General features: G+C 31.1%; 1 protein-coding gene across 1 annotated transcript in view; it reads left to right on the top strand.

The window, feature by feature from the left end:
- The first annotated feature begins 1,767 nt into the window (after positions 1 to 1,767).
- LOC119602279 (serine-rich adhesin for platelets) overlaps positions 1,768 to 25,970 on the top strand; it is a 104,431-nt gene continuing 80,228 nt past the window's right edge. The window contains exon 1 of the mRNA XM_037953711.1: positions 1,768 to 2,033. The gene's annotated coding sequence lies outside the window, so the exon portion shown is untranslated. The remainder of the gene's footprint in view (positions 2,034 to 25,970) is intronic.

Here is a 25,970-nt window from a genome sequence, read left to right on the forward strand (position 1 = left end):
CGCAAATGGTCAATAATTATTTTAAGTGGTCGATCTGTTGTTGTTTTTCTTGCATTTCGTTGTTGCTGCTGTTGTTGTGCTGAAGTGTTTGCACTGATATTGAGCTCTAAAGAGTGCTCAATTTCTGTGGTAAGCGAGCTTAAGTATGACAAGTCGATGGGAGCAATTGCAATATGTTTGTTGTCATTCATTAGCAGGTGGGGGGAGAGGCTATGGAAAGAGGGAAAGCATATAAGCCAAGTTTACTTGCCAATCTTGTTGTTATTGTTTTGTTTGTGTTTTATATACAGGTTTTGTTTTAACTATATTTTTTTGCTTATTCGAGTGAGTTGTTATTGTTTTGATTTTGCTTCTTAGAGCTGTAGCTGTTTGCTCTATGTTCTGCAAAATACTTTTTTTGTGGGCTTGTGTGGCTGGATAGTAAGTAAGTAAGCTTAGCTTATGGCTGGCTAACAGACTGACTGCTTGGTAAACTCAGGTTTTTTGTTAGTAGCAACAATAACAACAACAACAAGAAAAGACAGAAGAAATACATTATTAAGCAGAGACAAGACTTGTAACACAGACAACAGAGTTCACTATCAGTTGCGGTTTAAATTGGTAATTCAGTTAAGTGGAAACACTGAAGCGATTCGCACGCAAAAAAATTATCTCCATCAGTTTGGCTCAGTTTGACAAAATACACAAACAAAAGAAATAGAACAGACTAAAATAATTATTTAAATATATAGAACAAGTGAATACATTTATAAATACAAACGAAATGTGAAAAAAATTTAAATAATTTTTATACTTTAAACAACTCTTTTCTTTAATTTTTTTTTAAATAAAATGTTCTATAACTAAATCTTAACTTAAAATAAGTTAAATTTTTCTTTTGTAACAACACAGCTGAAAACATATTTAAGGACCGTGGAAATTTTTATTAACGTTCTGGTTTAAAAATAAATAAAAAAGAATAACGACTAAAAATAAAAAACTAAAAAAACGTCTAAACTAATGCAATCAATTGCAATTAAGACATAAAGAAATAAAATTACGGTTTCGTGTTTTAGTCAGTTAAATAAAGGTTTTCAGAGTGTGTCTGTCTTTCCACCCGTCTGTCTGTCTATTTGTCTCCCTTTTTGTCCGTCGAACAATCTGAGTGTGAGTGATTTTTTGTGTTTCTAATTCTAAAAGAAAAACAAATTCAATATTTTTCTTATTGAAATTTCAAAAATAAAAAATACGAAAAGAAAAAAAATCAAATGTTTGTGTGTATTAAATCCATGTATATTGTATGTATGTTAGAAGTACATCACCTTGGTTTAATATTAACTTAAGTTGCCTCAAATAAAAAATATTTTCCCCTTCTAAATCGTTGGTTAATTGAAACAGCAACAACAATAACAACATCAATAAGAAGAAAAACGTAAATATGTATAAAAACGCCTTTATTTGGCCAAGAAATTGTCTTACACAGTGAAAAATGAATTTTGAAAATGTGCAATATTTATTTAGCACAACAAACAATAATAACAACAATTAAATAATAACAAATAAATAAATGAAATTTATAAAATTAATAATAATAATATTAAAAATACAATTTGCCATATTATTCAATACAGAAACAACAACAACTCTTGTTCAAAATTGTTAACAATTATTTGTGTTTTTTGTACATTAAATTTTTTGTTTTATTTCTTTAAATTTAATTTATGCGAAACGGTTGCATTCGTGTATTTTTTACAAAAACAACAACAAAAATAAAAACTACAACTAAAACAATAACAAAAAAATCTTAATCAATTTCTGTTTAAGCTTTTTTTTTATTAAACGTGGCTTAAAATAATAACGGTTTCTCTTAAAATATAAAAACAAAGAGTAAAGCAAAATCTTTTGTAACCAGTTAACAACAACAATAAAAACAATTGGGATTAAATATACAACAACAGCAAGAAAAAGGAAGAAAATCGTAAGCTTCAATTAAAGCCACCAACAAACGAATGTGGGTGAATTAATTATTTATTATTTTGCGCTTTTTGATTGGGGTAAGTCAAATTTTAATAATATGAAATCAAATATTTAAATCAATTCTTATATTTCGTATTCACTTTCAATTATTAACTTCGCAAGAGTTCTATTATAATTAGAATTATTTATAATTGCTTCTACTTCTCGCCTTTCGATTTCATTTTCGTATTGTTCTCTTTAGTAATAATAATGCAGTCTGAACATGTACTCTGTGTTATTTGAAGGAAACTTGTTGAATGTTTAATATAATATTGTTCATTTGTGACAAAAGTGTGGTAATTGGAAAAAACAGTTTTTTTTATTAGTTAAATAAGTTAAATTGTTTTACGTAATTTTGTTTTAATTTAAATACTTAACTTTAAATATAAATTGCGTGATATGAAAAGTTTATAACAAGAATGTGTTTTGATAGGGATTTGAAAAGAGACGAAATCTAGAATCAAACGTTCACTTTTCTAAAGGGTTTTTATGTTTTCGAGGTATCGTTTGCAATGTTTGACCATATTTGAGACGTTTCCAACAAAAATCTGGAAATGACTTGTACTTACTCAACAACATACTTTTTAATGACAACTAAATATATTTACTAGTAGTAGTAGACGGTATACCGTCTTTTTAACTCATTACTTTTCAATGTAAGTTTTTCCTGGGTTGTACCATCTCATATCATCTGTTATGTCATCTGAAAGTACAATCTGTCTAATTTAAAATAAAGGTTCAACATTTGTTATATCTTTTTTTCATGGAAAATGTTTGTTGGTACAAACAAACATCTTATATAGTATTCATTGAATGTATTACTCGTCCGATGTTCAGAAACTCAGTTTCCTGGACGTAATTCCTAAGAATTTTCCAATCAGGGTTCGTTATATATGGATTAATAGCACTCCCAACATATTTGGATCTAATTTCGTTTGTTTGTTGGTAAAAACAAAAACCTTATATAGTATTCACTGAATGTATTATTTGTCCGATGTTCAGAAACTCAGTTTCTTGGACGTAATTCCTAAAAATTTTCCAATCAGTGTTCGTCAGGCATGTTATATCCGAATTAATATCACTCCCAAGATATAGGGGTCTAATTTCGGCGAAAGCCGAATGGCAAATAAAGTGCTTCAGAGTTTCACTGTGCTCTCGACATGATCTACATTCCTCTGAATCTGCACGTTCAATTTTATATAGCTTTGTCCGTAATTATGTGTGTCCACACATAATACAATCATACTAACCTCAGATTTGCTCATTTTGAGGGGGCTTCTCGTCCTGCTCTGTTTAGGGTCAACCCATAGGATTTTTGTGGATCTACCCATCGTTTCATTATTCCAAGAGGCCTTATGGGTTTCTCTCACCCATATTTTTAATTATGACCTCGTTGTGTTCGCCAGGTTAACAGATTTGAGCTCCCTTCCCTTTAAAGCTATTACATTCGCTCTTTCGTTGCCGACCACTCCCGAGTGGCCTGGTACCCATATGATGTAAACCTTACCTTTGGAAGAGTATTCGGTTAGAGATTTTTTACAATCCAATGCGGTCTTAGATTTAACTTTATAAACTGTGGTATATTTCCGACATATTCTGTGCGATCGGACACTTCCGATGATTGTGTATAGCGTTACAATGTGTCCAGTATACATTGATGATGTGTCGTATAATCGCTTTTGTCCAGTTCACCTAAAGTTATGAGATATCGTCATATGAAATCCAAAAAGCCCTAAGTTACAAAAAAATCAAAATCGACTTTTTGATTGATTATGATGCACCGTATCAAAATACATGTTCCTGCTAAATTTTACACTCCTACAATTAAAATCAACGTCCCTATCAATTAAAATTCATGAAAATTTTTAAATTCTTTTGAATTTTGAACAAAATGGCACTTTTAGCGAATCCTTGTAATTTGAGATTATTTTATCAGTTTTAGAATTTTTTCAAAGAAAAATTACAAATTTCCTAAAATCTTTATGAAAAGAAGAAGAATGCCTTCCATGTTTCGGCCTATTTGACCAACAAAAACCGATTTAAATTTAGTTGAAAATGTAAATGTAATGTAACTTAGGCCTTTTTGGGTTTCAGAAAAAACAAATTGTCAAGAACGTAAGTTTTATATCTCCGTAAGTAAAACAAAAATCACAAATTTTTCTTCAAATAATAATTTGTCAATAAGAAAAAAGCTTAACTTGAGAAAATGTTGAGCATTTTTGGTTTATTTATCACTTTAGACGGTTTTTTGCTTCTCCTGAAAAATTTGTTCAATGTGACTTAGGGCTTTTTGGATTTCATATGACGATATGTATGTTTCAATGGGTGGAATATCTAGCAACGTTTCCAGAGCCTTTTTTGAGGTAGTACTCATAACACCACTTTGGCTTCTTGTGTTTACGCCGGTTACAAGCAAAAATACTTTATTTTCCCGAAAACGAAATATTAGTGTAACCCAATTAATGTAACACTTGATTGTACCTTCTAACAGTTGAAGTCATTTTGTATATCGGTTAATTATTTAAAATTTATAATCGATCCAGTACTGGCATAGAGCTGCTATGTCTCTTCTGGTATTATTAGTCTGTGTCTGTTTTGGCCTATTATCCACAATAGTTGTAGTATATTATTACAATAGTTGTAGTATATTTTATCCATTCCAATATTGTAGACCTTTATACGTTTCCGCTTGTTTAGGTTAAACACATCCAGGATTTGAAATGTTACTAAACTGACGGACTGACAAAACCGGAGGCTGTAGGTAGAGGATGTGAAGTATTAATTCGCATAGTTAAGATGCTTAGTTCTTGCACCGTATTTTAGAGATTATATATATTTTGAAATTTCAGAGTCGATGGTTTACAGGCTCACAAAAATGCCTATAGAAGCTTATTTTAGATTATGTTTACCACACTGTTTTTCTACCTCTCGCTAAATGTATACAATCGCGCAAACTCGCATGTAGATAAATAATCACATTTTATTTTATTTGTTAAGAATACATGAAAATTCTTAAAGTTCATCAAAATAATCGAACTGTAGAGTGTGTGCTGTTGATTTTTAAAAAGAACACAGTCTCACAGGTTAAAACTCGATTTACTGTTATTGAAATTTATAAAAACATATTAACAGTTCATTGGTTTTCATACTTATGTATATTGAATTATTCAAAACAAAGTTATAAACTATTTTTTTTTTAGAAAACTACATACCAACACGAATCTACTAACTAACTACTTAATCTAATTTCCTAATAATTAAATTATTTAATTTTATTAGTATTAAATTTTAATGTATATGTGCATGATACAATATTAATCCATAAACCTAAATCAAAAAAATATATAACAGTTATAATACCTCAAGGTCATGGATGAAAGTAAACTTGTACAATATTTTATTTATTCAGTTATATATTTATTAAGCCATTAAATTACATTTTTTTGTTAACAAGCAATCGATCTACTGACCAGGGCAGAACGACTAGACCAACCTCACTGCAGACAGACTTGTTCGTATTCCAAATAATAAACTCTTTGCATACAAAGTGGAATACATATAAATGTATAAATAAGACAACAATAATCATAATACTTGTAATAAAATGAAAAAGGGTAAAAAATACCGTAAATTATTTTAACGCCCAAAATCATTAACAAGCAACAGCAACAACAAACTATTGACGGACGTTTTTCGATTTTATTCATCAAAAATTCAACGTTGGATCATTGGTTCGATCATACATAGTACAATCTTCCAATAATCGTGCGTTCGTTCGATCGATCGATTGTCTGAGATTGATAAATTGTATGTTGTCTTGTGAATTAAAAATTCCTTCCGAGTTAAGATTGTGTGGTGTTTCGTTTCGGTTTATTTTGTTTGTATGGAATATACATATAAAAAAATAAATTAATAAAAAGTTTGAGAAATGATTGACAAGCATTTACAAAAAACCTCAAATTAAAGTTAATAATACACATTTTGTTTTGTCTTTGCGTGGAAAAGAGTTTTTTTATTTGTTTTAAGCTAAAAATTAAATTACAGTGGTAACTTTTGTATTTGAATATGTATGTTGTTTGGATAATGAAAGTTAAAAAATTTATAGATAATTTTATTAAAAATTTAGGGCGGAATTTATAATTATACATTTTTAGCCTAAAAAAAAATATAACAAAAAGGGGCGCAATAGTATATAATTATCGGAATAACAAATCACGATCACCTTTTGAATCAATACATGAAAGGTTCAGGGTGTTATTAAAAATTTGAATCATATAACATACCTCCTATTTTCAAACTAAGTAACTTGCTATTGTTTTCCTAGTATTTAGATGTTTTCCTAAGGGGCATTACTTTTCTAAAAATTTAGAAATAATTTAGTTTAACAGCAAAAATAGTATTAGTTCCACAACTAGAACGCATGATTGTGGCTTGTACTCGTTCTACATTGGTGATTTTTGTTCAAAATTGGAACTGGTTCTGAGGAAGCGTAATGGAGTCGGCACTCATTCTTTGGAACGTTTCTTTAACTAGTTCTTTAATCCATGATTTTTGTTCGAAATTGTTAACCTCGGAACCAGCTTTAGTGAACGTATACGCTTAATTTAAAAACAGTTATTTTTTCAGCGGATTAGCATAAATTTTAAGAAACTGTTGAGGAATTATTATATATATTGTACCAATTTTAATCAGAAAATTTTTGCGTTTTGAGCAAATCTAGTGGATTTGGATAAAACTAGTTGAAATCATGTAGATTTGCCATACAAATCCAAATCTACTTAATCTACTAGATTTGATTTAAAACATGTCGAAAATGTATTTTTTCGAACAAGATTATCCTAGACACAATGCAGTGTTGTATAGCATTGTGTCTAGGATAAGCAAATATAACTATAGGCTATCCATTCAAGTTGAATGTTTTCATCAATAAAGTGACTTTTCATTTCGAAATAAAAACAAAACAAATTATAATTTTAAAATTAGTGACATTTAATAAACAAATTTATACTTTTACAGTTGTAATTTTGTATTTTTAATGTTTAAATTTGAAAGAAATTAACATTACTGTCGTTATATCAAAACAAAATGGGATTTGTTCGAAAATATCAAAAACGAATAAGCTCAGTGGAGACACCTTGAAGAGGTTTAAGCAAATCTAGTAGATTTCAAGCCAGTGGAAACATTGTATTATAATTTATTTGTTACTCTGTAACATTCGCATTTTTTGGAAGTCGAATTCATTATTGAATTAAAAGTTAAATATTTTGAATATTTCTGCCTCGAATTGTCATTTAATCAAATCTTAAAATGTATTTTCTTCTTTTCACTCAAGTACGGGAGGATCATTACTTAAGAGATTACATCTACTCAGAAAAGACCTCTGCTAAAGAACAAATACAACCAAAGAACGAGTTTTTCATGTAATGCACTGTACCATCTTCCGACAATTGGACTATAAATGGATGTGATCTTGAAGAGAGGCAGTGAAATAATGAGTTGGATTCCGTAATGCCACCGATAAGTTCATTCGTCTAGTACAAGATTGAGTCCAGCGGACATCGCACTATATTCTCAGCCCCCGAACATCATGAGCTTCTGATTCCTTAATATTTGAACCAAATACATATATGTAGATGAAGGAATATGTTTAAAGACAACATTAAGTCCTGCGGGCGTTGATGTTGACTGTATTCGCATTTACAAATTGTTATTAGGTCTTGGTTATAGGAGTCATTCATATCTTATATTATTAATCCATTCTCCAGAAGTTTTGGGCAATTCTGCTGCAAAAATGAAAAAATACATACCTTAAGTCATGCAGAAATTATATTTTCCCATTTTTTGATATCTCCGTAGTACGTAGTACGGAGTCCGTACTCAATTTTATATTGTGTCAATTTTTCATAAATATCGGATAAGAAGAACATAGGAAAAACACTGCTTCAAGATAAGTGCTGCAACTAGTATTAACAGGAGAGTTATTTACGTTACTGAACCTGTTGGACAGTGGTTGATTGAACGCTGCATCTGATGCAAATTTTGAAATTTATTTTTTATATATAATACTAGCTATACCCAGTGTGCTTTGCTACCCTAAAAGCAATATAAATAAAAACAAGTAAGAAAGTATAGTCGGGCGTGGCCGACCATATGATACCCTACACCAGTTATGAATATTAAATGTGATTTATTTTTCATAATATCGCATTTATCTTCAATATTCCCTTGTTCCGATACATTTAAGCAATTTATGGATGAAAAACTAATTTTCTGAAAGAGGCTTTATATGGGGGCTAGAGGCAAATATGGACCAAGCCCGATAAAATTTTGTGAATATATTTATATTTACATAATATTTTATTGTGCTGAATTTCATCGCGATATTTGTGTTTATAAGTTAATTTGGGACATTCAAGTAATTTTCTGAAGGGGACTTTGTATGGGAGCTAGGGTCAAATGGGGCCCGATCTTTATGAAATTTGGCAGGGTTATCAAGACTTCCATAAAACTTAGTTGTGCCGTATTTTATCGATATATCTGTATATTTAACATAATTATGAGCTCAGAAGCCCTTTTCGGGCGGTTCTGTTCTATGGGGGCTAGGTGAAATAATGGACCGATTTTAACCATTTTCAATAGGCTTCGTCCTTGGGTCAAATAAAACGTGCGTGCCAAATTTCATCCAATTATCTTGAAAATTGCGACCTGTAGCTTGCGCACAAGGTTTACATGGACAGCCAGCCAGCCAGCCAGCCAGACGGACGGACGGACGGACGGACATAGCTTAATCGACTCAGAAAACGATTCTAAGCCGATTGGTATACTTTAAGGTGGGTCTAGGACGAATATTTTTATATGTTACAAACATCAGCACAAATCCAATATACCCTCCCCACTAAAGTGGTGTAGGGTATAAATACCTACTTACACATGGGAGATGCCACGCAAATTATTGCGATAAGGATTTTAATGTAAGCTATGAAAAATGTGAATAATATTGCATTGTATTTAATATGGGAGGGTCCAATCTCCCCATTGAAAGTCCGCCCATTTTTCTCTAAATGTTCACATGAATGTCAAAGTTCGTCATGTATGAAGATTCTAGCTTCTAGAGTATCTCAGATATACAACTTTTTCTATATAATTTGCATGGGGGTTCCAAGCCTCCCAATGATGAAAGTCCGCTTTTTTTCCAAAATGTTCAGATGAATATGAAAGTTCTTTCTGCAAAATTTTAGGAATCTAGTTCTATTAGTTTGTTAGATAAAATACTTTTTTGTACTTAATTCATATGAGAGGTGCCGCTCTCTCCATTGGTAGTCCGCCAATTTATTATCCAAAATATTTACATGGATATTAAAGTTCTTCTTGCAAAATTTGAGGCTTTTAATTCAAATAGTTTCCAAGATAAACGAATTTTTGTATTTAATTAATATGGGAGGTGCCACGCCCCCTGCTGCTAGTCCGCCCACTTTTTATCCAAAATAATAATATTGAGACTTATGTGGCTCCGACAAAACTGTTATATTTTCTGAGATATTAATATTTACTTAATATGGAAGGTGCCACGCCTACCATAGTCATTCCGCCCATTTTGTCCTAAAATACTCCTATGGATGTCAAAGTTGTCCGTGCAAAATTTGAGCACTCCAATGGTACCAGTTTCCAAAATATACGACTTTTAATAGTTATTTAGTAAGTAGGCGTGGCACCTCGCCCACTTGAAATTTCAAAATAAAAAGTAGCCAATTTTTCCTTCCAGGAACACACTGTGAAAATTTCCAGAAAATCGGTTTAGCCGTTTAGGCGGCTATAGACTTCAAACAAACATACATGCAGATATACATACAAACAAACACACATTAATGTTTATATATATGTATGTATATACATACATAGATAAAATGATACGCGATTAATGTTAAACAAGGTCTTGTTTGGACTAAACATGAGATTTTTCAAGCTTTGAAGTTAGACAATTTTTGAAAAAAAAATTTTTAATTACTTTTGTAATAGATTCCTGCTTTTAAAGTCAGTGCAGATGCTTCATTCGAATCTGAAATACAAATTACAAACATCATTAAAGTGTCAAAGAGTTGACCTATTAGGCTCATATAGAACTTTTGTAGTCCTTCTGTTTAATATCGTCCACTATTGATTTTGCATAATATAAAAAATTACTGTAATGAGGACAATGCCTTTTAATTTCTCAGCAGACCTCTAATAATACAACTTAATTTAAAGGGTTAAAATATCGATTTTATTCCGTTAACCTTCAAATTAGAATTGTGTCTCAATTTGTAGAGGTTGGCCGAGTTATTGTTTTTTATTGTTGCACCAATTTGTCTTATTTATTTTCAGTTATTTTTGTAATTAGAAAGATTTTTACTAAAAAATTTGAGTTGTCCTTGAATTATTGCAAAAAAAAAAAAAAAAAACATTGTGGATATAAAATCATTTAAAACCACTGTGTATCTTAATTGTTTGAATAGTAATCAAAAAACAATCACATGTTGCAATTCTTGGTTTTTTTGGTTTTGTTGTAAATTTAAAATTTTACACTCACAAACAGCAAATAGTGGCGGCGGTACACATTCGCTGGCGCGCAGTAAACGTACCAACAGCAGTGGTTGTAGTATGCAGTTTTTGTAGTTTTTTTTTTTTTAAATTTTCTACATATTTACGACGAGTCTTGTGTAGACAATTAAGTTTTTTTTCATTTATTTTAAAAAGTACGAAATAGAAAAACAATACAGTGTATTGTTTTTGTTTTCTATTGGCATTTTAGTCAAGTTAGTAACAAATAATTATTGTATTTAGCTTTTGAACAATTTATTTATTCATTTATAGTATTTATTATTAATATACTCGATCGATCGATGGTTAGAGATTTTCTTCTTGTCTTCTGGCTCGTGTACAAAGTGTAAACCACAAATCCATTAGATACGACTAGATGCATGTTTGCTCATACTTCGTACAATAAAACAGAGATCTTTTTGAATATAATACATATTAAGTAAGAGACAGGGTGACAAATAATTTGGCGTACAAGAAGTTATCAAAGTTAAGTATATTTTAGAATTAAATCTAGGACCGTATTGGATTGTAAGGAAGCTTTAACTGAATACTCTCCCAGATGTAAGGTTTACATCATATGGGTACCAGACCACTCGGGAGTAGTCGGCAACGAAAGGGCGAATGTAATAGCTTTAAAGGGAAGGGAGCTCGATGTAGTTAACCTGACAAACGCAAAACCATTCGACGCAACAAAAGCTGAATTAAAAATATGGATGAGAGAATCCCATAAGGCCTCTTGGAATAATGAAACGGTGGGTAGAACCACAAAGATTCTATGGGGTGACCCTGATGAGAGCAAGACGAGAAATCTCCTCAAAATGAGCAAGTCTGAGGTTAGTATGATGGTATGTATTCTGAGTGGACACACAGGTTTACGTGCACATCTATACAAAATTGGACGTGCGCATTCAGACGAATGCAGAGCATGTGGAGAGGACAGTAAAACTTTGGAGCACTTTCTTTGCCACTGTCAGGTATTCGTCGAAGTTAGATCCAAGTATCTTGGAAGTGATGTTATTCCGGAAATAACATTCTTAACCAACACTGATTAGAAGATTTTTAGGAATTACGTCCAGGAAACTGAGTTTCTGAACATGGAAAAATAATACATTCAGTGAACAAATTTTTTTTTTCATGAATTTGAGCGCACAATAGGCCCGATAGTGGCCCAGATGTATTTCTTCGGATTTGATGTAGTCAGTGTTGCCATATATTTTTTGAAGAAAACTTTTTATTTTTATGAAAAAAACTTTTTTTCAACAAAAAAAAAACTTTTTTGTACTAAAATTTCAAAATACCCATTCAAAAATGAGCAAATTGAGGAATTTTAAATAGCTTAATGATAATTGGTACAGAACTTTTCCTTAACATCAGTAGCAAGGAATTACTGGATATTGTGGTCTTAGACACCATAAATTTACACTTGAAATGTCATGATAAATCTATGTAGATTCTGTGTACTACAAGAGGAAACCTCTGAACTTTTGTAACTACCCGTCATTGGGAACTCGAAACACGAAGATTTTGTCTTACCCAGACCAGATGATATCTTCAAACACTCACCGATTAATCCATTTATCTTCATGCGCGAATTTGGCCTAGTATGCACAGTGGGGCAGAATGGAAAATTTTTGGAAATAAATCTGGCATTTCTAAACGGCTGATCCGATCGGGATAAAATTTGGCGTGAGCGTAGCCAAGGAGTATTCGAGTTTAAGTTTTGAAGATGAACCCTGCAGATGCTCCAGGGACGGCGCTGTGGCGGCTCAAAGTAGGGTACCTACGACATGTAAAATTTTTAAACTCGTGCCATTTTTTTTGTGAAAGCGCTCGACGAGATCTTGAAAAAACATGCTTGGACATACTACTTATCTCTTATAATATCCGAGTTATAGGCATTTAAAAATTTAGTGATACAAAATTTACCATACCTTGGTCCGCCTTTTTTTGAATACCGGGCGTAATTTTGGACCAAATGGACTCAATTGTTAGTTAGACAACAAAATTTCCAATAATATACAAAAAATTTCAGATCAATATCGTTTACAGATCCAAAAATATACGTTTTTTAATTTAATAATTCAAAAAATTTTAGATTTTTGGCGTTTTTTTTGCCAAAAATGTGTCTTAACTCTTTTATTAATAAAATAAAATTTTTATTAAGAACATATAACAATTTTATAGTTTTCTAAAAGGTATCTTTACGCAGAACGCTTTGGCGTAAAAAACTTGTCCTATTTTTTGAAAATGTTGCCACTGCGTCCTTCCGAATATGACCTATTTTTTATCAAAACTTCAACTTTGGGCGACATGTTCTAAAATCCCAAAGCTGGGATCAGAAAACTGAAAGCAGTTTTGGAAACCTCAATATGTTTTCTATTTACTCCAGAAGTATTTTCCCAGCCCTGAAAGAAATGTGGACCCTATGGGCAAAAAAGTAAAAAATCTCATTTTTGGGATTTTCATTCCTATTTTTGGGAATTGCGGGATGCCCTTTGACCTTTTCAATTTTTTTTTTGCATATTCTTATTTGAAATGACAAATTTAACAAGCGTTGAAAATTTCATTGAGTTTTGTTCATAAATAAAGATTTTGTCATATATTACATATTTGTTTAATTTCTAAAACTATGATTTATATCAAAATTTTAATAGGATCGCAGATAGCTACAACAATTTAGTCCATATTTATCCCTTAATATCATTTTTTAGTTAGATATGGAAATTCTCGACCCTTTACAAAAAAATTCAAGCCAATATCTCAATTACATTCAAAAATATGTTCATTTAAACCTGTGTCCTTTAATTTCATCTTTTTCATATTTTAGTATTAAGTATGACAGCACATATTTAAATCTTATATTTACCTATTTTCTATTTGTTTGCTTATCCTTATAATGCTTATGCTTAAATTTTCAAAAATTTATAACTATTTTTTACCTAATTTTTTTCGACAGATCATTTCGTTCTGTTTCGTTTATGATCATGTAGGTAAAAATATACAGGTAATGATAATTTCGATTCATTTACTAATAAGAAATATCAATGACTGAATTACAGGTTATAGTAATATAGTCCTAAATGTTAATAGGTAGACAATTCGTAATTTTTTACTTTGGAATACCTGTATCGGAAATGACAAGAATTGGTATATAAGTAAACTTCTCAGATTTTAAGTACCATATTTAATAAATCTACAATGAAGATTACATTAAAGTACGAAGAGTTGTGTTCCGTTTTGTGGAGTATATCTTCAAAAGGGCCAGAAAGAATTGAAGACATTTCAAATTATATAAAAACTACACATAGTAGAAAAGTAGACAAAACAGGCATATCAAAAATTGAAAACTTTTTAAAACTTTTTGATGTAAAAAGTAAGTCTGTGGATGGAAATCAAAAGAAATTTCGATTAAAATTTTGTAGTTGGATGGAAACTACTACGGAAATCTCAACTTACAACACATCAATAGGAGCGCCTTGCAAGTCATACGAAGACTTATGTTCAAGGTAAAAAAAAGAGGGTCACACAAAAACTTTTTTCAATCTCAAATGAGGAAATTGCTGATACATTTAACGAAATGCTGAAAAAGGAAAACCAACATATGGATGTCGTACATATTGCAACTATTCTTCCTAATGCATCACCAAAACGACTTAAGCGAATTGTGGAAAGTATACCAACTCCAACATCATAATCAAATTTTACTGAAGAGGAAGCAATGGCGCTTATGTTGGAACTGGGTCTCAGTCGAAATAAGTACCAAATATTAAGGAAAGCTCTGCATGAAAAAGGACACAATATATTACCATCATACAAGGCGATCCAGGAAAAAAAAAACAAACTATCCTACTAAATCAACAAAAAATAATGAAGAATTGAAAGAACTGAGAGCTGCGGAAAAAAGCAGAATCCAAGAAGAATTTAAAGTTCAGATGGCATCGACAAACCACTTTCAAGTTGCGGTAGTACAAATGACGGTAATACGTCGAGAAGGTTTTTTCGTGATTTTGAAATTACTTCAAAAATAACTGGAATCGACAAGGAGTTGCTTCGAAGAGTTAAAACTATTTTAATGGCACTGAATAGTAAACATAAAATTAATGAAAATCGATTTGGGGAATACACATCTGAAATTTCTAAATTACTTGTATCTCTGTATCCATGGAGGGAACTAACACCAACAGTACACAAAGTATTGTGTCATGGTCAAATAATAATTGAATCGAATATTCTTCCACTTGGAGAGTTAACAGAAGAAGCCCAGGAAGCGAGGAATCGAGATTTTAAGCATGTTCAACTATTCAGCTCAAGAAAATGCTCCAGGCAATCACAGAATGAAGATATTTTTAATAGTTTACTTCTATCTTCTGATCCTGTTCTTTCAATTATGCGAAAAAGATGGATTTGTTATGAAACTCTATCATCTCAAAACAAGGAAGATTTAAAGGACTTATATTACCTTCTGGATATGTATACCGATATGACAGATTATTTTATAGAAAATAAGTAGTGTTAGGAATTAACTATATAAGTAGGTTGTAAGAATTAATTGTATTATGTTTAAGATAAACAGTTCAAATAAAAAAAGCTATTATACTAACTGATGATATTGTATTAAATTGTGTTTTATATTTCGGTGGGCGGGAAAGGTAATTTGTGTGGGGTGATTTAGGTGTTGTTGTGCGTGGCTCATAATAAAATTATAATTTTTTTTATTTTATATACAATATTATAATAAAATAATTAACTAAATAATTTTTAAAAATTGTCCAAATATTTTATTCAACACCAAATGTATGTTCTGTCATACTTAATACTAAAATATGAAAAAGATGAAATTAAAGGACACAGGTTTAAATGAACATATTTTTGAATGTAATTGAGATATTGGCTTGAAATTTTTTGTAAAGGGTCGAGAATTTCCATATCTAACTAAAAAATGATATTAAGGGATAAATATGGACTAAATTGTTGTAGCTATCTGCGATCCTATTAAAATTTTGATATAAATCATAGTTTTAGAAATTAAACAAATATGTAATATATGACAAAATCTTTATTTTGAACAAAACTCAATGAAATTTTCAACGCTTGTTAAATTTGTCATTTCAAATAAGAATATGCAAAAAAAAAATTGAAAAGGTCAAAGGGCATCCCGCAATTCCCAAAAATAGGAATGAAAATCCCAAAAATGGGATTTTTTACTTTTTTGCCCATAGGGTCCACATTTCTTTCAGGGCTGGGAAAATACTTTTGGAGTAAATAGAAAACATATTGAGGTTTCCAAAACTGCTTTCAGTTTTCTGATCCCAGCTTTGGGATTTTAGAACATGTCGCCCAAAGTTGAAGTTTTGATAAAAAATAGGTCATATTCGGAAGGACGCAGTGGCAACATTTTCAAAAAATAGGACAAGTTTTTTACGCCAAAGCGTTCTGCGTAAAGATACCTTTTAGAAAACTATAAAATTGTTATATGTTCTTAATAAAAATTTTATTTTATTAATAAAAGAGTTAAGACACATTTTTGGCAAAAAAAAAACGCCAAAAATCTAAAATTTTTTGAATTTTTAAATTAAAAAACGTATATTTTTGGATCTGTAAACGATATTGATCTGAAATTTTTTGTATATTATTGGAAATTTTGTTGTCTAACTAACAAGAAAAAATTGAGTCCATTTGGTCCAAAATTACGCCCGGTATCCAAAAAAAGGCGGACCAAGGTATGGTAAATTTTGTATCACTAAATTTTTAAATGCCTATAACTCGGATATTATAAGAGATAAGTAGTATGTCCAAGCATGTTTTTTCAAGATCTCGTCGAGCGCTTTCACAAAATATAAAAATCTTTGTATTTGGGTGAAAAACAAAAAAATGGCACGAGTTTAAAAATTTTACATGTCGTAGGTACCCTACTTTGAGCCGCCACAGCGCCGTCCCTGGGGCATCTGCAGGGTTCATCTTCAAAACTTAAACTCAAATACTCCTTGGCTACGCTCACGCCAAATTTTATCCCGATCGGATCAGCCGTTTAGAAATGCCAGATTTATTTCCAAAAATTTTCCATTCTGCCCCACTGTGGTATGGTGAACCAATGGGCTGCACAAAATCTCTACAATGTGGTCGAAGTGCATTGTGGGATTAAGGTCATCAACACCGGTTAATTTTATTTATTGATTAAATAAAATAAAAACTGAAAAACTGTATAAATTTTCAAAAAACTTTTTTTATTGGAATAAAACTTGAAAACTTTTTTGAATCTCAAAAAACTTGCAAAAAAAGGGAAACCTTGATATATGGTAACACTGGATGTAGTATACATCCTCCTAGTAACTTCTGCATTAATTTTATTATCAACTGCATTGTAGTCGGTATCATTGTTCTCTTGAATATCTTTAGCACTGTCTATATTAACTTGTTCGTTGGCATAATCTTTAATAGTGATTAGAGCATATTCTTTCGAAGTATCCTCGGCAGCAAGGGGTGTTTCCAAAACAGCATCAGTACCTTGACCCTTTTTATTAGCGAGATTTTCCTCTAGGAATTCGTTTTTTATTGAAGTAATAAACTCCTCAACTACTTCAAAGGTGATTGGGAATAAGCAGGTCAAACATTGAATTCTATTAATCTATTACACTGCTGATTCCTTCTATGGAACGTTGCAACCTTTCTTGCACCTCTCAAAATTTGACCTCATGTGAAAGAGAAACTAATTTTGGACATTCTTCTAACATTAACGCAATTTCAATTCGGATCTCCGCAGAACTCTGTAATGCTACAGCTTACAACCGAGAACTTGAACGATCCGGTCGAACATAAGTCGAGTTAAATTTATCGGCTAAATTCTTTATAGTGAACTCAGAAAGATGATAATTTTGAAAGCATGAATTTTTTCTAAATGTTCAAATTGCGAGTAGTACAGGTGGTATTTAAAATAGTAAGAAACTTAGTCTTAATACATGTTTTTACACAGATCTAAAATGTGGAGCTATATAAAATATTTCTATGAGGTTCTTTACCAAGTTTTAATCGACATTTCAGTTAAATCTACATATATCTTTATAAGTTTCAATTATTCTAGGTTACTTTGTTGGTACAAATGCCTGTAACTGCTTTACACTGAGTAAATAGTTTGAAGAAATATGGTTACAATATTTACGTACCACTTGTAAATATGTATATTTGTGTAAATAAATAAGTATTTATTTATGTACAAAGTAGGTAGTATATGTATGAATGTATTTTTAACTACTAAAGTTTACTCTTACTCTTTTTGGCTCAAACACGTTGTAATTGTTGCAACATGTTTTGTTTGTGGTTTGGTTTGACGTGTTGTTGTTTTTGTTATTTTCATACAATATTTATTTTCTTAACGTATTTTATTAAACTTGTTTCAAATGTTAATAGATATTAAGTAAAAAAAAAAAAACAAAAAAAAAAATAGTTATAAATAAAATAACAAATTTGTATTTAGTTTTACTACTTAGTAAATATTACTTATTTTTTTGTGTCTCTCTCTCGTATTGTTGTTGCTATTAACTTTATATGCAATCACTGTAGTAAGTATCTATTTGCAGCACAAGAAAAGTAGTAAACATTCACAATTTATTGACTCTACTACACATTTATGGACTTTTAAATACAATACACATGTAGTTACAAGACAAACTTAACAACTTTTTCTTAGAATATTCCATTTCCTCTCGAACGAGAGAAACTAGAATTTAAGTTAAATAATAGTGCTGAGATTGTATTTAAAATTGTTTACTTTAGCATATTTAAAAAATGCTTAAAATTCCTCTTTTTAATTCGGGATTGGATAGTTTACTACTATTTTACAAAATGTAATTTGTATAAAATATTAATCTGCATTTCCCTTAAAAGTTTTACAAACATTTGTATATGTATTATCATTAAAAATCTTTTTCACTAAAACAAATTTTGAAGTTTCTGAGTATCTGCCGAAATTTGTATCCTGCTAAACTTTCCATGCCTGCTACGTATACAATCAATATAAATGTGCATCTTTTCGTTTGTTTTAACCTTTGGCAGTTTCTTGAAATTTTATTCAAGAAGCGTAAAAAGTTAACTTGTTTTCTTGTGTGAGTAGGCATTTTGGTCAGACATCTTTAATACATTAGCTTTGGCTGGTAAATCTTCTCAGATATTTCGTCAGTTTACTCTTTTTATAAAATAGTATGTATAAAATAACTTAGAGTTTAAATACATTGAGTGTAGTTAAAATTTAACAAATTTTATTTTTATGGTGGTCTTTGTAAAACCCACAAATAATAGGTCTTTCAACTTTAATAAGTAAACAGTATATTTAGATATTATGGACCCTTATATGATTCTAATAATACAATAATATATATAGTTGTTATACCTATACATCTGTCTGTTGAGAGTACGATATGCTATATAAATATGTTCTGATTTGATATTGAAAATATACAATATCCGTTCAAGATTTCATCTAAACTTCATGTGTCAAAAATAAGACATTTTTACCCCTAAATGCACACCACTAGACGTGGCTTCAAAAAACCTTTCAAATGATACCCTATATTTTGTTTAAGAAAAAACTGTAAAACTTAAAAAATAACTTTGTAACAAAAATTCCTTCCTTATTTCTGTCTGGTTTAATATTTTAAGGGAAGTTTTCTAATAATATAGTCAGAAAAAGACCTGCCTAAATGGTTAATATTACACCGATTACACAGATACTAAGATATACATTTCTAAAGGAATCCCAGCCTGGCCTCAGAATTTCTCCGTAACATCAGGTCTTCGAGATATACTGTCCTAAATTTTGAAAACGCCCATTATTGGCCATTTTTTAGTCTTTATAACAGCTCGAAAACACCTAACATTATTTATAAAATACTTTATAAAATACTGCCATCTGAAAGTCCAATTTGTTGACTTTATAATAAAGTCTTAACAACTTTTGAAACTTCTACGACTCTTTTCGATTTTTTGCAATAAAAAACATAAAAGAAAGACCTTTTTTGCATTATGACTAGCAGAAGAATTATATGTACGACACACCTACATGTACATACATACATATATCTGAAAATGTGGTGAAAAATTAAGGGGTTTGATGTATATGTAATATGTATTGTTTTAGGATATATAAGATTCATTAGATGTTGTATTGATTTGATTTTTATTTGCAAAATCGAAATTTTTCATACAAGATACTCGATTTATCCACTTTGTAAGGGCACAATAGTCGACTTCGTCACAAAGTCGATTTATAGAATCATACTTCTATGTATTTTCTAAGATATCTAAAGCAAGTCAAGTTTAACAAGTAAGAGTGTTATATTCGGCTATGCCGAATCTTATATACCCACCATCAAGCCTCGTTTGACTCGAATGAAACTTACTTATATCTAATTTCATCTATATACTTTATAAGTTATAAGCGTTAAAGTAATTTTCTGAAGGGGACCTTAAATAGGGGAGTAGGGTCAATTATGGGTCGATCCTCATAAAATTTTGTAGATAGAATTTGGTTCGTATCAAATTTATTTGTGTCGAATTTTATCGCTACACTCGTATTTTTAAGTCATTAATGAGCGTTGCAGTCATTTTCTGAAGGGGACCTTATATGGGGGGTAGGGTCAATCATGGACCGATCCTTATAAAATTTTTTAGATAGATTTTTGACTCGTATGAAACTTACTTATATCGAATTTCATCTATATACTAGTATTTTTAAGCCAGTATTGAGCGTTAAAGTCATTTTCTGAGGGGCCACTTGTATGGGGGCTATCCGAAAACGTGGACCGATATTGCCCATTTTCAATACCAAACAAACCTTACCTATAAGAAATACTTATGTGAAATTTCAACCCTCTAGCTCTTTCCATTCGGACTCTATCGTGCTTTCAACAGACAGACAGACAGACAGACACAGACAGACGGACGGACGGACGGACGGACGGACAGACGGACAGACATGGCTAGATCGTCTTAGAATTTAATGAGGACCCAGAATATATATACTTTTGTGGGTCTATGACCAATATTTCGATGTGTTACAAACGGAATGACAAAATCAATATACCCCCCATCTTTTTTGATGGTGGGTATAAAAATATGTACATGCGAAAACTACAAGAATGATTAATTTTATTGCGTGATATTAGGTTTGGCATATTTTAATCAGCTGAAAGGAAATAGTGTAGTATGTCTATTTTATTAAAAAAATATAAAAAAAAGTTTAATTAAAACGTACTTTCCTATAGAAGCAAAATATGAAAGAATGTTAAAACGCCTTGTAAACAAATTTAGTTGCTATTGAATATCTGTTAATATTGCATCATATTGGGAAAATATAGAAAAATATAAATTTCTAAAATAGAAATTGAAAACCGTTGAAATAAAAATGTAATGTTAATTTACATTGTATGTATATATGTAATTTTATTTTACATACCTAATGTGTTTCCGATATCACTATTGGAAAGGATCTGTCTACCGTGTGAAAATTATACAAAACACTTTTTAAATTCTTCAAAGTTCATTAGAAATGTGTTGAAACCCTAACTGGCATACCCGTGGTGTTTAATAAAATTTTATAAACAATTAAATATTTATTTATACAAACACGAGTATGAATACGAATACGAGCGAGTTCATGTACTCGTGTGTACATTTAACTTGTCAAAATATTTTGTTACCAAGAAAAATTACTTACATGCCTCATTTTACAAATAGTTTTAAGCCAAAATGTTGACGGGTCATATTAAGTACAGATTTATTCACGTACCCCATGTACACGATGTACAACAGACATGGATAAATGCTAACATGGGCGATGTATAGTCAGTCATTCTTCCATACTTACAACGACAATTTTATAAAAAAATTTACAAACGTACTCGTACAATTACAAATTGTAAATACATATTTATAAATAAATAGTAATTGTTGTAGTTACGTGAATGCTGAGTTCTCATTTGAGCAGAAATATTACTCATAATAATTATTGTTTTTTTCTTAATTTTTTTTACTTCTATTTGACGTTTTAATTGTTTATTGTGCAGAGAGACAAATGTTTAACACAATTCTGTCTGTCAGTTGGTTTCTTTTGTTTTTGTTATAATTAATTTCAATTTTTCCAAGAATTAACACGGGACCACTTAACACACTATTCATGGGCTAATTTGTCGCACATTTATTCTGGTTTACAGGTACATATTCGATGTAACAAGTTTTTATATTACGAGGAATGTTAATAGCAGCGGAAATTGTAAATCTCTCAGAGACAACTTGTTTTAAATTACTTATTTTAAAGGATTTTTTAATTAAATACAGAATATAAATCAAACTTTTTGTTGTATTCAATATGTTATTATAAGCGATAACCGATAATCGTTTATAACTGAGTCCTAGACTGGACTATAGACTAGACTATTGATTCGACTTTAGCCTAGACTATAGATACGACTATATACTTAGACTACAGACTATACTATAGACTATACTATAGACAAGAATATAGACTAGACTATAGACTAAACTAGACTATAGACTAGACTATAGACTAGACCATAGACTAGACTATAGACTAGACCATAGACTAGACTATAGACTAGACTATAGACTAGACTATAGACTAGACTATAACTAGACTATAGACTAGACTATAGACTAGACTATAGACTAGACTATAGACTAGACTATAGACTAGACTATAGACTATACACTAGACTATAGACTAGACTATAGACTAGACTATAGACTAGACTATAGACTAGACTATAGACTAGACTATAGACTAGACTATAGACTAGACTACAGACTAGACTATAAACTAGACTATAGACTAAACTATAGACTAGACTATAGACTAGACTATAGACTAGACTATAGACTAGACTATAGACTAGACTATAGACTTGACTATAGACTAGACTATAGACTAGACTATAGACTTGACTAAAGACTAGACTATAGACTAGACTATAGATTAGACTACAGACTAGACTATAGACTAGACTATAGACTAGACTATAGACTAGACTATAGACTAGACTATAGACTAGACTATAGACTAGACTATAGACTAGACTATAGACTAGACTATAGACTAGACTATAGACTAGACTATAGACTAGACTATAGACTAGACTATAGACTAGACTATAGACTAGACTATAGACTAGACTATAGACTAGACTATAGACTAGACTATAGACTAGACTATAGACTAGACTATAGACTAGACTATAGACTAGACTATAGACTAGACTATAGACTAGACTATAGACTAGACTATAGACTAGACTATAGACTAGACTATTAGACTATAGACTAGACTATAGACTAGACTATAGACTAGACTATAGACTAGACTATAGACTAGACTATAGACTAGACTATAGACTAGACTATAGACTAGACTATAGACTGGACTATAGACTAGACTATAGACTAGACTATAGACTAGACTATAGACTAGACTATAGACTAGACTAGACTATAGACTAGACTAGACTATAGACTAGACTATAGACTAGACTATAGACTAGACTATAGACTAGACTATAGACTAGACTAGACTATAGACTAGACTATAGACTAGACTAGACTATAGACTAGACTATAGACTAGACTATAGACTAGACTATAGACTAGACTATAGATTAGACTATAGACTAGACTATAGATTAGACTATAGACTAGACTATAGACTAGACTATAGATTAGACTATAGACTAGACTATAGATTAGACTATAGACTAGACTATAGACTAGACTATAGACTAGACTATAGACTAGACTATAGACTAGACTATAGACTAGACTATAGACTAGACTATAGACTAGACTATAGACTAGACTATAGACTAGACTATAGACTAGACTATAGACTAGACTATAGACTAGACTATAGACTAGACTAAAGACTAGACTATAGACTAGACTATAGACTAGACTATAGACTAGACTATAGACTAGACTATAGACTACACTATAGACTAGACTATAGACTAGACTAGACTATAGACTAGACTATAGACTAGACTATAGACTAGAGTATAGACTAGACTATAGACTAGACTATAGACTAGACTAGACTATAGACTAGACTATAGACTAGACTTTAGACTAGACTATAGACTAGACTATAGACTAGACTATAGACTAGACTATAGACTAGACTAGACTATAGACTAGACTATAGACTAGAACTATAGATAGACTATAGACTAGACTATAGACTAGACTATAGACTAGACATAGACTAGACTATAGACTAGACTAGACTAGACTATAGACTAGACATAGACTAGACTATAGACTAGACTATAGACTAGACTATAGACTAGACTATAGACTAGACTATAGACTAGACTAGATTAGCAGACTATAGACTAGACTATAGACTAGACTATAGACTAGACTATAGACTAGACTATAGACTAGACTATAGACCTAGGACTATAGACTAGACTATAGACTAGACTATAGACTAGACTATAGACTAGACTATAGACTAGACTATAGACTAGACTATAGACTAGACTATAGACTAGACTAGGACTAATAGACTAGACTATAGACTAGACTATAGACTAGACTATAGACTAGAATATGACTAGACTATAGACTAGACATAGACTGACTATAGACTAGACTATAGACCTAGTAGACCTCTAGACTAGACTATAGACTAGACTATAGACTAGACTATGACTAGACTAGACTAGACTATAGACTAGACTATAGACTAGACTATAGACTAGACTATAGAATAGACTAGAGACTAGGACTATAGACTAGACTATAGACTAGACTATAGACTAGACTATAGACTAGACTATAGACTAGACTATAGACTAGACTATAGACTAGACTATAGACTAGACTATAGACTAGACTATAGACTAGACTATAGACTAGACTATAGACTAGACTATAGACTAGACTATAGACTAGACTATAGACTAGACTATAGACTAGACTATAGACTAGACTATAGACTAGACTATAGACTAGACTATAGACTGGACTATAGACTAGACTATAGACTAGACTATAGACTAGACTATAGACTGGACTATAGACTAGACTATAGACTAGACTATAGACTAGACTATAGACTGGACTATAGACTAGACTATAGACTAGACTATAGACTAGACTATAGACTAGACTATAGACTAGACTATAGACTAGACTATAGACTAGACTATAGACTAGACTATAGACTAGACTATAGTCTAGACTATAGACTAGACTATAGACTAGACTATAGACTAGACTATAGACTAGACTATAGACTAGACTATAGAATAGACTATAGACTAGACTATAGACTAGGCTATAGACTAGACTATAGAATAGACTATAGACTAGACTATAGACCAGACTATAGACTAGACTATAGACTAGACTATAGACTAGACTATAGACTAGACTATAGACTAGACTATAGACTAGACTATAGACTAGACTATAGACTAGACTATAGACTAGACTATAGACTAGACTATAGACTAGACTATAGACTAGACTATAGACTAGACTATAGACTAAACTATAGACTAGACTATAGACTAGACTATAGACTAGACTATAGACTAGACTATAGACTAGACTATAGACTAGACTATAGACTAGACTATAGACTAGACTATAGACTAGACTATAGACTAGACTATAGACTAGACTATAGACTAGACTATAGACTAGACTATAGACTAGACTATAGACTAGTCTATAGACTAGACTATAGACTAGACCATAGACTAGTCTATAGACTAGACTATAGACTAGACCATAGACTAGACTATAGACTAGACTATAGACGAGACTATAGACTAGACTATAGACTAGACTATAGACTAGACTATAGACTAGACTATAGACTAGACTATAGACTAGACTATAGACTAGACTAGACTATAGACTAGACTATGGACTAGACTATAGACTAGACTATAGACTAGTCTATAGACGACTATAGACTAGACTATAGACTAGACTATAGACTAGACTATAGACTAGACTATAGACTAGACTATAGACTAGACTATAGACTAGACTATAGACTAGACTATAGACTAGACTATAGACTAGACTATAGACTAGACTATTGACTAGACTATAGACTATAGACTAGACTATAGACTAGACTATAGACTAGACTATAGACTAGACTATAGACTAGACTATAGACTAGACTATAGACTAGACTATAGACTATAGACTAGACTATAGACTAGACTATAGACTAGACTATAGACTATAGACTAGACTATAGACTAGACTAGACATAGACTAGACTATAGACTAGACTATAGACTAGACTATAGACTAGACTATAGACTAGACTATAGACTAGACTGTAGACTAGACTATAGACTAGACTATAGACT

The sequence above is a fragment of the Lucilia sericata genome, unplaced genomic scaffold, assembly GCF_015586225.1.
Source record: "Lucilia sericata isolate MDLA Ls3-8-SP2 unplaced genomic scaffold, ASM1558622v1 Contig000218F_arrow, whole genome shotgun sequence".
NCBI lineage: Eukaryota > Metazoa > Arthropoda > Insecta > Diptera > Calliphoridae > Lucilia > Lucilia sericata.